The following is a 12,015-nucleotide window of genomic DNA, read 5'->3' as shown; positions in this document are numbered from 1 at the left end:
AGCAGCTGGAAAGAGGCCTGTACAAACATTACTGTCAAATAACAAGGCACAAGAATGTTCCTGAACAGGTACAAACAGGAGTACAGGGAGGCTCCATTGGACCTTTAGATGATGGGCTCATCAGGTCAAAATGTTTTACAGTAACCATGTCTATAAACTGTTATTAATACTGTAATAACATCTTTAAAATAGCATAAAAAAGGTTTTATTGTTATTTCTGACTCATTATTGTTTTTGTTTTCACCTTGAAAACCTGCGTTTTAAACTGTATATTAGTAAAATGATAGAATTCTGAATTGTCGTCCCCTTCTACCTCTCGCTTGAAGAACCAAGAGAGAACAAGATGGGCACAACATTAAACTTCAAGGTGATCTGCTAATCATAATCATCTGGATATTGCCTAAACCTAAATGACCATATAGGTAATTAGGTAATTCATCCATTTGATACAACCCCTGGCAGATGAGTGTTAGGTGAGTGGATAATAAACACATGATTTTGTTTAAAGAACCATTATCAAAGTCCTGTGTTTTGTCAACCCAACCTCGTCCTGGACTTCTTCACTTTTAACACTACATCACCTGATTTCATCCTTTGCTCCCACCATAATGACTCTGACTGCAAGAGGTCATGTAACATTAAAATGCACAAACTAGATCATAATAAGCAGCTTACACAGACGGTCTATAAGGTCGTAAGGACATTAACAAAACATGTCCACAGAGTATAAAACTCCCTAAATCAACCTGCTAAGGTGACTTTTCTTCTTTCTGTTTGTTGTTATTCAGTATTTTGTGCAAATGCTGCAATAAAGTCAGTAAAAACTGTGACAGTGGCACTGAGCCAAACTGAGATGAGTAAAAAATGACATAAAATTGAGAAAAAGAGGAAATAAGACAGAACACAAATACAGGCAAAAATTACCAATGGAGTAAAGAATGAGAACAAAAACAAGAGAGGAGGAGGAGAGCAACAGAAAAAAGGAGACAGAGAGGATAAAAAGGCAATTGTAGAATAGAGATATTAGCCTCTGCAGTGACAATCAAAGCAGATTGGTCTTGTCTGACGGTCGTTATCTCTGCCAGCACTGTGCCGCCTCCACAAAACGTCTGCCTGCCTCGCTCAAGATTCGCAGACACAGCTACAAATTATTACATATGATAAAGATGTGTAGAAAAACACAGACTGTCTAGAACGTCCCTGTCAAGGTCATCAGTTGACAGCAAAGTTGTGAAAAACCATCTGCACAACATGACAAGAGCAAAGTATGTTTCTCAGAAAAACTGTTTCATCTGTTGTGATAACAACAATTAGTGCAGTGTGATTTATTTTGGCCTTAGACCTCAGACAAAACTGAGACAACACACACTGCTCCATTAAAAACATGCAGAATTAGCTATAAGGTTCCTCCAGGGGCACAGCCACTGCTGAAAATACAACTTCATAGTCTGACAATAAGCCAAAATACAATATCCAACTATCCAACAACACTTTCAGTATCTCTGCCCCCCACTTTTACCTCTGTTTCCAAATCTGCTCTATCAGCACCAGCAGGTGGACATTTATTTGGCATTTAAGGAAAATCATGGCGACTATTAGAAGGATGACCTGTTAAAAGGGAAGTTTCAGTGCCCACAACCCAGAAGACGTTGTGATCCCCCGACTTTACTTTGGTGATACCAGCAGGTCAGTGTTTTCACTCAACTACTCAGTGATTTGGCACAAAATTCTGTTTTCCAGTCTACAGATATGAGGAGCAAAAGCTAAAGCCCCAGTCCTTTACCACATATAAAATTGCTCCTTTCAACATTATTTAACTTTCTGGTGTCTAAAGGTGAATATGTGCTGTCCAATTTTAGGTCTGTCAGATTAAAGATCAAGAAACACGTCTTATTTTTGGTTGCTCAAAATGTGAGTGCTGCTAGAAGCTACGTCTACTGAACAATCACTCTTGTCTGTCTTACAACTAAAGTAACAGAGACGAATTGCACAAGCTGAGGACGTGTTACTGAATTGTGTTTTAGTCCATAATTCATTGATGTCCTACCAAAGTTTATTACATCCATGTTGAACAGTGTTGCTGCAATAAACCTAAAAGATGGATAAAATCTCTCTGTCTGTGCTCCTTTAGGTAACATAGTGAAAATAAAACTTTACCTGCCAGACAGCAGCATGTTACTGTCGTCACTGTGTTGAGGTTAACATGCTGAAATTAGCATTTAGGTGTTCTGTGCTTAAGTTATTGATGATTTTGCTGATTTTTTCCTTTTATTCAAGAGCCCCCTCTTTGCATAGCTGAAACAGCAAAGTTACTGTAAAGTGTGAATAACCACTTTCAACAAATCAAATTTGCTAATGACATGACAGAAAAAATACAAGTAAGTAACCTGGCATAGTGTAACTGTTTAGTTCTAATACACAGGTGTGAAACAACTTTTTCAAGTTTTTTTTTTAAATTGGGCATAGTCAAAAGTGAGGGATCTAAAGGTGCTAATTGAATTAGATAATTTCTAAATTTCATCTTACAATCAAATGAATTAGCCTGAAATGAAAAACTGCTTTTGAGCTGCTATAATATGCTAAATATTCACTCTGTGTGAAGCCCACCTGTGATCAGGGGCTGTAGTAGCATTCACGCATTTTAAGGGATCACCACCTTGAAAATAGGTTTTATGATGACTGGTTTGAAATGATGCACGTCAGATTCAGCTGCTGGGAATTAGAGGTGACCCAGTTTGAAAGCTTCAGTGTTTGAAGTCATTTCAGTGATATGAACCACAGAGAGCCGGAGGTTCACTCATAGTCTGTATCAGCTAAAAGTCTATTTCAGAGGGAGTCACAGCCAGGTCACAAATATGAATTTTATTTTCAGCAGCAACACAACGACAAAGTGGCTGAACCCACAGAGCCCTGGTAGATGGGAAACGGGAAGTAAAAAGTAAAGTTAATAAATAAATAAATAAATAACAGGTGAATTCTTCTTCTTCTTTCGGCTTTTCCCATCAGGGGTCGCCACAGCGAATCATCCTTTTCCACCTAAATCTATCATGAACATCTTCTACCCTAACACTAGCCAACCTCATGTCCTCTGTTAAGACATCCATATATCTCCTCCTTGGTCGTCCTCTTGCCCTCCTGCCTGGCAGCTCCATCTCCAACATCCTTCTACCAATATACTCACTATCCCTCCTCTACACATGTCCAAACCATCTCAGTCTGGCCTCTCTGACTTTGTTGCTAACACAGGCAACGTGAGCCGTCCCTCTGATGTACTCGTTCCTTATTCTGTCTAACCTGGTCACTCCTAAGGAGAACCTCAACATCTTCATCTCTGCTACCTCCATCTCAGCCTCTTGTCTCTTTCTCTCTGCTACCGTCTCTAACCCATAGAGCAGAGCTGGTCTCACCACTGTCTTGTACACCTTTCCTTTGAGTCTTGCTGACACTCTTTTGTCACACAACACTCCTGACACTTTCCTCCACCCGCTCCAACCTGCCTGCACTCTCCTCTTCACCTCTTTTCCACACTCTCCATCACACTGAACTGTTGACCCCAAGTACTTAAACTCCTGCACCTTCTTCACCTCAGCCCCCTGTAACCTAACATTTCTACCTTGATCCCTCTCGTTCAGACACATGTATTCTGTCTTACTACGACTGACCTTCATGCCTCTTCTTTCCAGAGCAAACCTCCACCTTTCCAGCTGTTCCTCCACCTGCTCTCTACTCTCACTGCAAATCACAATGTCATCCGCAAACATCATTGTCCAGGGAGATTCCTGTCTGACCTCATCTGTCAGCCTGTCCATCAACATAGCAAACAAGAAGGGACTCAAAGCTGATCCTTGGTGTAGTCCCACCTCCACCTTGAACTCCTCCGTCTGACCTACAGCACATCTCACCACCGTCATACTTCTCTCATACATGTCCTGAACTAGTCTGACGTACTTCTCTGCCACTCCCGACGACCTCATACAGTACCACAGCTCCTCCCTCGGCACCCTGTCATACGCCTTCTCTAAATCTACAAAGACACAATGCAGCTCCTTCTGACCATCTCTGTACTTTTCCATCAACATTCTCAAAGCAAAAACGGCATCAGTGGTGCTCTTACGGGGCATGAAACCATACTGCTGCTCACAAATCTCCACCTTCTTCCTAAGCCTGGCTTCCACTACTCTTTCCCACAGCTTCATTGTGTGGCTCATCAACTTTATTCCTCTGTAGTTGCTGCAGTTCTGCGTGTCACCCTTGTTCTTAAAGATCGGAACCAGAACACTTCTCCTCCATTCCTCAGGCATCTTCTCACTCTCTAGAATCCTATTGAACAAACTGGTTAGAAACTCCACTGCTGTCTCTCCTAAGCACTTCCACACCTCCACAGGTACGTCATCAGGACCAACAGCCTTTCCACTCTTCATCCTTTTCAGAGCCTTCCTAACCTCATCCTTTCCAAAAATAACAGGTGAATAAAAGTCCATAATATTATTCTAATATAATCCGTAGTCATTCACTTATACACTGTGATAAATCTCACAATTGTCCATTTGGAATATAAAACATCTGAATAATATCATCAAATAATAAATATAAATAACATACAGATATTATTTCTACAACAATCTACAAAATGCCACAATTCAAAGCAGCTTAAATGTTCTGGGACATTGGTATGTTTGGTTTAATCAATACGCCCATGTCATGTATTTCATCCTCCTACACTGACATTTTCCTAACTGACCTTTTTGTAGAATACAGGCTTAACTAGTAATATGGACACTGTCAGTCTAAGACTATCATTATGAAACACATCTAAAGATACTTGAACGTGGGCAGAATGCTTATTCTCACGATGGCCACCATTCAGTTTTCTATGAAGAAACAGGCAACAGGTTGGTGTCAAGAGTTTCACACAAATTCTTGTACACGTTTGTTCTCAGTGCCCCTAATAAGAAAGATGAAATTCTAACTGCAATTGCAATGTAATTAGTCAGCTCAAACTAAAATCTAATCAGAAAACTGAGATAAGAACAACCTTATAGATCACTGACTTCTGACTATGTCCAATTTAAAAAAAAAAACTAAAAGTTGTTTCACACCTGTATATTATAACTAAGAGGTTACACTATGCCAGGCTACTTATTTGTATGTTTTCTGTCATGATATTAGCTAATTTGTTCTGCTGAAATTCACAGAAAGTGGCTATTCACACTTTACAGTAACTTTGCTGTTATAGCTACTCAAAGAGGGGGGGCTCTTAAATCTGAAATGATCAGTAATAATTAATGCAGATTCAGGTCCTTTTTCTAAGCCCCTTTAAATATAACTTGAAATCAATTTTAACACAGGAACATTGATGCAGCAGTCAACCAAATTGGACTGCATTTAGTGATAAACCTAGCTACTCTGTTGGCCAATGTCTTGTACTGTCCTCTTACACTGAATATTGGAGATAAGTACCTGTACTTTTGGCTGCATTAGTTCCTCAGCCTTTATTGCACTTGGTGAATTAAATGAAACTAATGTTTCCTTGAGGCTGTAGGTGAGTGTTTGCTGCTTCAAATGCTCTTCAAGTAGATTTCATTTTTCACTGGGGTCAGTTTAGTTGAGTACAGCCTCTAATGCCAACTTATTAGTGTGGATTTATCATCCTGCCTTGGGCTGATGTGTCACAGAATAGCCACAATAACATGTTTAACGTTCACTCAGTACTGTACTAAATATTGCATATGAACATATATTTTACATCTGTGGGCTACAGAAAAACTGTAGCATAAAATGATGTCTTGAAAGATAGTAGTTTATAATAAAAAAAAAAATATATATATATATAATTATTTGCCTGTTTTGTCTCATAAGCCTGTAAAAACTTAATCAACATTGCAGAACGTTGACAGATGACATTAAAAACAAGTGGGCAACTATCTGAGTGGTATATCCTCCATGAAGTCACATTGTACTGAAGTGAAATATGGTTACAGAAACATTGGTTTACTTCTAATGATTTTGTGAAATGAGAGGACATAAGGAAAACGGCAAAAAAGGAAAGCTCATCACTAGAAGACATTACACCTGACCGCAAATATCCAGTGTGCCCAAAACAACATTAGGAAAGATGGAGGTTTGTGAAGCTTTCTCTCCTCTCCATTCCACCATCTAATGCAGCTCATATTGGACTAGTTATGATGCTTTTGTATTTATGCTAGTGGAGCTCAGGATCCAGCTCTGCAAGGTCAGCACAAAAAACAGTGACACATGTCGGGACATTAACAGTCCACTTTTCTACACAGGTCAAAACAACACAAACGTGAATGAATCCAAACACCAGCAAAGCTAAACATCACTCCTATACTGTTAGCTGCTAACTTTAAAGCAATAATTGCATTTTATAAATAGTTAGCTTACTAGCCCTTGAGCAGTTAACTCACCCATACTAAGCTAACAACTGACATAGCATAAAAGCACTTCACAACTAGTTAGCAGCTACCAAGCTTGCTAACAACAAAGCAAAGTTGCCTATGCTAAAACATAAATAACATTTAGCTAGCAAACATTTCTGCAACACTTTAATAGCTAAATTATCCATGCTAGCGTAAATATATCGAGTTAAATATGCAGTGCTAATACTACAGCTAACTAACAACTGCAACTTAGTATGCTAGCACTCCACTCCATGCTAATATAAACACACAATAAGCTTCACATACCTTGGTATATAATCATACTTCAAGTTGAGTAATGTAGAATTAAAAAGTTTCTGGTTCATTCTCTTTAAATTCAAATTAATGCACATTAAACATTTCCAAGACATCACAGGTAAGTGTGGACCAAACCATTAGTGGGGGAGCAAAACATAAACACATATGTACACACAGCTTGAAACCAATCTAAATTTGGTGCAATTGCCTGCTCATACGTCAAGAACAAAGGGGTGAAATTAACTTTTTAATAGTATCTTCAGGGAGAGAATTTTTTTTTTTTAATTACAACTCATTATCCCCACCCCACTTAAAGCTGGTGTAACCAGGAACCACTGTTGCCTATAAATCCAGCTGAAATCCAGCTCTGGGTCTTTGGGTGAATCAGCGTTGCAGCGAGAGCCAGACTTTTTTTATTTATTTATTTTTTGATAGGTGGTGTAATGAGACGTTTAGATTAAGTTTATTATTTTGTGAACATCTCTCACTCAATGCAAAAGGAAAAATCAAAGCCAACCCTTGTTCACAGGTAGGAATGCAGAAGTACAAGATGTCTAATACCAGTAAGATTAAAAGATACAGAGGAATAGTAATATTGGTTATTTGCAGACAGACTCTAGTCAGTCAGCTGTCAGGCTTTTTTTGTTTTTGTTTTTTTTTGTTTTTTTTTAAATATTTATATATTATATAATATTTTATTTTATACAGTGATTGTTCTGTATTGTCACAATAGATAAAGATTAAGAAAAAATTGAGATATGTGAACTTTAGGTTGGCTCCAGTTCTAAATCAAGCTTATTGTTATCGCCAAACAAGAAATGCTGGAACAGATTTGAGGAATACACATTGTTTTGCCAACTATGTTGGAAAAAGAGGCGACACAGAGTCTTCACCCAAAGACCAGGATGGAGGTAGGCCACTGCATTGATATCTCAAGTGCAAAGAGTGTTTGTAGTCTTTAGAGAAGCATAAAACATTAGACAAGTCAGCATGTGTGCGTGGGGAACTGGCCCAACTGTTCATTTGTGTATCATGATTTGTGTAGGACTTACTTCAATGCCTGCCAAAAAATACAAATTACAAATTCTGTGGTGCAGAAAGATAAACTTCAGATGCACATCATGATTTACAGTACATTAAGATGGAGGAGAGTTCATAATAAATCTTTAAATACTTTTATTCAGAAATGTTTGCCCAAAAAGTTTTTTTTTTTTTGGTGCCGATAAATATCAGTGCACTTTATTAGTCTAGTTAAACTGTGAGCTCATGTATTCACTGTTATACTGATATTGATATTTTTTAACCCATGTGCCTATCACATCTTAAACTACAGAAGAGCTTTTCTGTATGTTTTATGTTTGTAAAAACATTAAACAGTATTTTTGAGATACTGGATATTGGTTTGGGCCTTCACAGTATATGCTACTCTCCACCACAGGGACATTATGGATGTTTCTAACCAAAGATTTATGTCACGTTTGAATTTGTTGCTGTTTGTCTATGAAATAGTTTAATAGGAGCATGGACTTTAGCTGAGCCACAAATCTCCTAAAAAAAACAATTTGGAACCATCTCCTACGCAAAATACCAGTAAGTCAGTTTTTTTAGCAACTAAACCAATAAAAGTAATTTTCCTTAAATTTACTTATGTAGGAGTCCGTCTGCTTTTATGTCTGAAGTCCCTCTAAACCGAATGATCGAATTAACCCAGTCCTAAAGACTAACAGATTGGTTTTTGATGCTTTTTGAGAAGCTTGTTAATAACTGATTAGGATGAGTTATGTAGAAATGATCTGGAGTGTTTGACGTGGCATATGAGCGAGGAGAGAGAGTATCACATAGAGTAGATACTGTCTTGCTGAAACAAAGTCTGTTCCAACAATCTGTTGGTAGACTTTACTTTGCAGTTTTTTGTAGCTGCATGGTACTAATACAAAATACAAGTAATACCATAAAAATAAACAAATTATGTTTTTATACATACTGAAAACAAGTAAGACAGGCAGTCTGAACAGTTTGGAGGGACCACTAAAGCTGCTTTATTCTGCATCATTGAGCAACATTAGAGTCAAACTGGGACCAAGACATGGCCGTTTAAATTGCATATGGCTCAGCTGAGGGAAATATTTGCTTGGTGCTCTATGAATCTGTGTTATAAACATAAAAGCAATAAATGGAGTGTCTGACTTTTGAGATCAGTCAGTTGCTTGGCTTTCTGACTTAATAAATATTACCAGCCACACTGATTTAATGTTGCACATCTGATATACTTAATCTACAACCTTAACGCCTTTTAAATTTTAATGGATATAGAGGGTTTGCTTTGACAGCACCATATTGCTTCCACTTGTCAATTGAATTGTGTTCTCTCCTGAATCCTACATTTGTTATTATTTGCTGCCATTATCACCTGTGCAACCTCAGCGTCTGTTCAGTAGCCCACGTACTTACTGCAAAGGCCCAAAGAATTTTCTATACAGAAGGAATTATTGATTTTTACTTTTGTAATATCATAGCAGTCCTTTGTACAGTGACCATCCTACACTGAAACTCTACTACCTAATATTTTAAAGTCTTCTCTGCTACTTATTTCCATTTCCATGTACATGCTAGGAGCAAATGCCAAGTTCAATTGCTTATATGTGGACATATATGGTAAATAAACCAGACTGTGACTCAGAGTGAGAGGAGGTTTTTAGCCTCTTCACTGTTCTGTTGCTACTTCTCTTCAGTGTTTGCTTTCTCTGATGAATAAATCGTGGGTGGGACAATGGATCAGCCTCGGGCCATCTGTCCAGTCATGTATCGGACAGCACTGATTGTATTTTGGCAGATCTTGACGTAAAGTTGAAAACTGCAATTTGGCCTAAAGGTGGAAATCACTTTGTCACACACGGTATGTCATATCTGTTGTTTCACATAACAGGAGACAGTAATGTGTGTTATTGCTCCATTGTGGCATGTGCTTCTTCCTGCTTGAGCTACACTGAGGGTTCCATATGCCATGGAGGGAAATTATGCACCTTACTGATGCATTAAAGCATCCCAAATGGCATTGAATGGCCCAAAGCAGAATTATGGTACCACCCAAACTAAGGTGACGCATTCATTACCAAGTGGCCTGGATAAAAGATACCTAGAAGGGGAAATACTGAGGAAGATGGAGGATGATAGAAACTAAAACAGAGAGAGAGAAATAAAGACATTAGCTCATTATACTTGATTATACATGATAAATGAGCAAATGACAAAACAATGTAGGGATGATAAGGGACGGACAGATGAGTCAGACAAGGGGGGGGGGGGGGGGGGAGCCAGAGCTATTTCTAACGATACAATCACCTGCAGTATGTTCCTGACCTGAATCAGTGACACGTTTATCTACTCACCAAGTCTTAATATCATGCTGTCTATGTTGACCCATACAGAAATATGGAAAGTGAGAAGAAACAAGTATCTTAATGCTACTGAGGAAAAAGTTGGTCTTGTTAAAAATTAACTGGATATTATGTTCCTCACTTTCTCTAATTTAACTCATAGTGTTAGACTAAATGATGAATGCATCAGAGAGACAAAAACAAATGTCCCCTCGTCTGTGGATTATATTTGTAGATTTTATACCGAAAATAAATATTGTAAACTGTCCAGAAAAGCTTGGACACTGTTTCTTGGAAGAGGCTCAATGCTTTTGTTATATATTGATAATGGAGGGATGACGAAACCAGAGCTGGATTAAAACCGGGGACACTGTACGGATGGCACCTTAATTTCAACAGCACCATTTTTTTAGTGCTTTTTGTTGTGACTGATAGAATTAAACTACATTTTATTGGGATTGGCAGGTATATTAAAACCATAAGGCTTAATGCATACCGTTTGCACTGTCCCCTAGTGGTTCTGCTTATTGAAACACCACACCTGTGCACGTGCAGGTATTAGGATCCACCTCCAACAGTGCAGATATGAATTCACCTGTCGAAATAAAAGAACGACTATTGGCTGTGACAATAACTTAAGATGAATGAAGAATTTATTTGGAGTCTAGGTCCTAACTAGACTTTTCAATTCAAAGGTGAAAATTAGGGGAAAGCTAAAAATGCAAAGAATAAAAATATAAAAATGCAAAGAGTAAAAATAAAGAAATGCAAAGAGTAAAAATATAGAAATGCAAAGAGTAAAAATAAAGAAATGCAAAGAGTAAAAATATAAAAATGCAAAGAGTAAAAATATAGAAATGCAAAGAGTAAAAATATAGAAATGCAAAGAGTAAAAATAAAGAAATGCAAAGAGTAAAAATATTGGATTTCTAAATAGATTTTTGAACCAAAAATAAAATCTAGTGGTCCAATGAGTCATAGAGTCACACCTCTCCTCTGAGTCCAGGGCGCACATGAGCAGCACAGATCATCAGACCAACGTGGAGAGACGACGACATGAGAGAGAGCGGGAGATGGATGATTCCTTCTTCACCTCAGGCCTAAAGAGGAGGGACTAGAGCAGCGGGTGAGTGTCCGCTGTGAGTTCAGGGACGGCGGCTCAGCCAAACATCTCAGTTGCAGACTCCGCTCGGTCCGGTCAGGGTCTGCGCCGGTCTCTCGAAACATCTGCGGGGGTCTTCACGAACCTTGCCCTGGTTCTCTGTGGGTTTCTCCAGTTTTCCTCCGGGTCGCCTCCTCTCCACGGTGCGTGTCCACTGACGCGCTCTCCTCGTCGCGCCTTTGCGCACGAACGCTTCCCCACATTTCGCCTTGTATGTGCTGCGCGCTCCTTCTCGTTTCACCGCTCCGAGCTGCTCCGAGCCACAGACGCAGCCTCGGACTCTACTCTCTCTTTTTTTAGGTCCAGTAATTAGTTTCGCGTTGAGCTCGGGCTGGAGAACAATGTGAATCGGGCTCATGGGGATTTAGTGTCGTGACATGCTTTCAGGACCCGGCGTCTCCACAGCGAAATGGTGAGTTAAATCCGCTTTATGGCTGCAGATTATCTGCCTACTGTACGCGTTTCCTGCGCATTTGTCTCTAGTATGAGCAGTTGACCTTTGTAGATAAGGTGACGCTCACAAACCAGATATGAAATGAAAATCTGCCTTAATGTTCTTCTGCTCCTGTTGTAATCTGGAGTTTGTGGACTCCTACATGTTACAGGGCCAAAACACTTCTGGTCCTGTTTGAGTTATTGACAAATGTGGTATTTTAAAATCATTATTGTTACAGTGGATTGTGGTGGTCGTGTCAGCTGTACTGTGATATGTGGTATGTGTATGCCCCTTGCATCCCATAACCTTAACTAACAGACTGCAGCAGACAAAGTTTGACCA

The 12,015-nt window shown here is 39.0% G+C and overlaps 1 protein-coding gene across 2 annotated transcripts in view; it reads left to right on the top strand.

The window, feature by feature from the left end:
* Positions 1-11,154: 11,154 nt before the first annotated feature.
* The window catches only part of htr4 (5-hydroxytryptamine receptor 4), a 110,761-nt gene continuing 109,900 nt past the window's right edge, over positions 11,155-12,015 (top strand). The window contains exon 1 of one of the 2 annotated variants that reach the window (XM_026357038.1): positions 11,155-11,201. The gene's annotated coding sequence lies outside the window, so the exon portion shown is untranslated. Of the gene's footprint in view, positions 11,202-11,261; positions 11,650-12,015 lie in introns of those variants that run through there. The other variant, XM_026357036.1, reaches the window with a different exon arrangement.

The sequence above is a fragment of the Anabas testudineus genome, chromosome 10 (assembly GCF_900324465.2).
Source record: "Anabas testudineus chromosome 10, fAnaTes1.2, whole genome shotgun sequence".
Taxonomy (NCBI): domain Eukaryota; kingdom Metazoa; phylum Chordata; class Actinopteri; order Anabantiformes; family Anabantidae; genus Anabas; species Anabas testudineus.
This window is presented reverse-complemented; position numbering and strand designations above follow the sequence as displayed.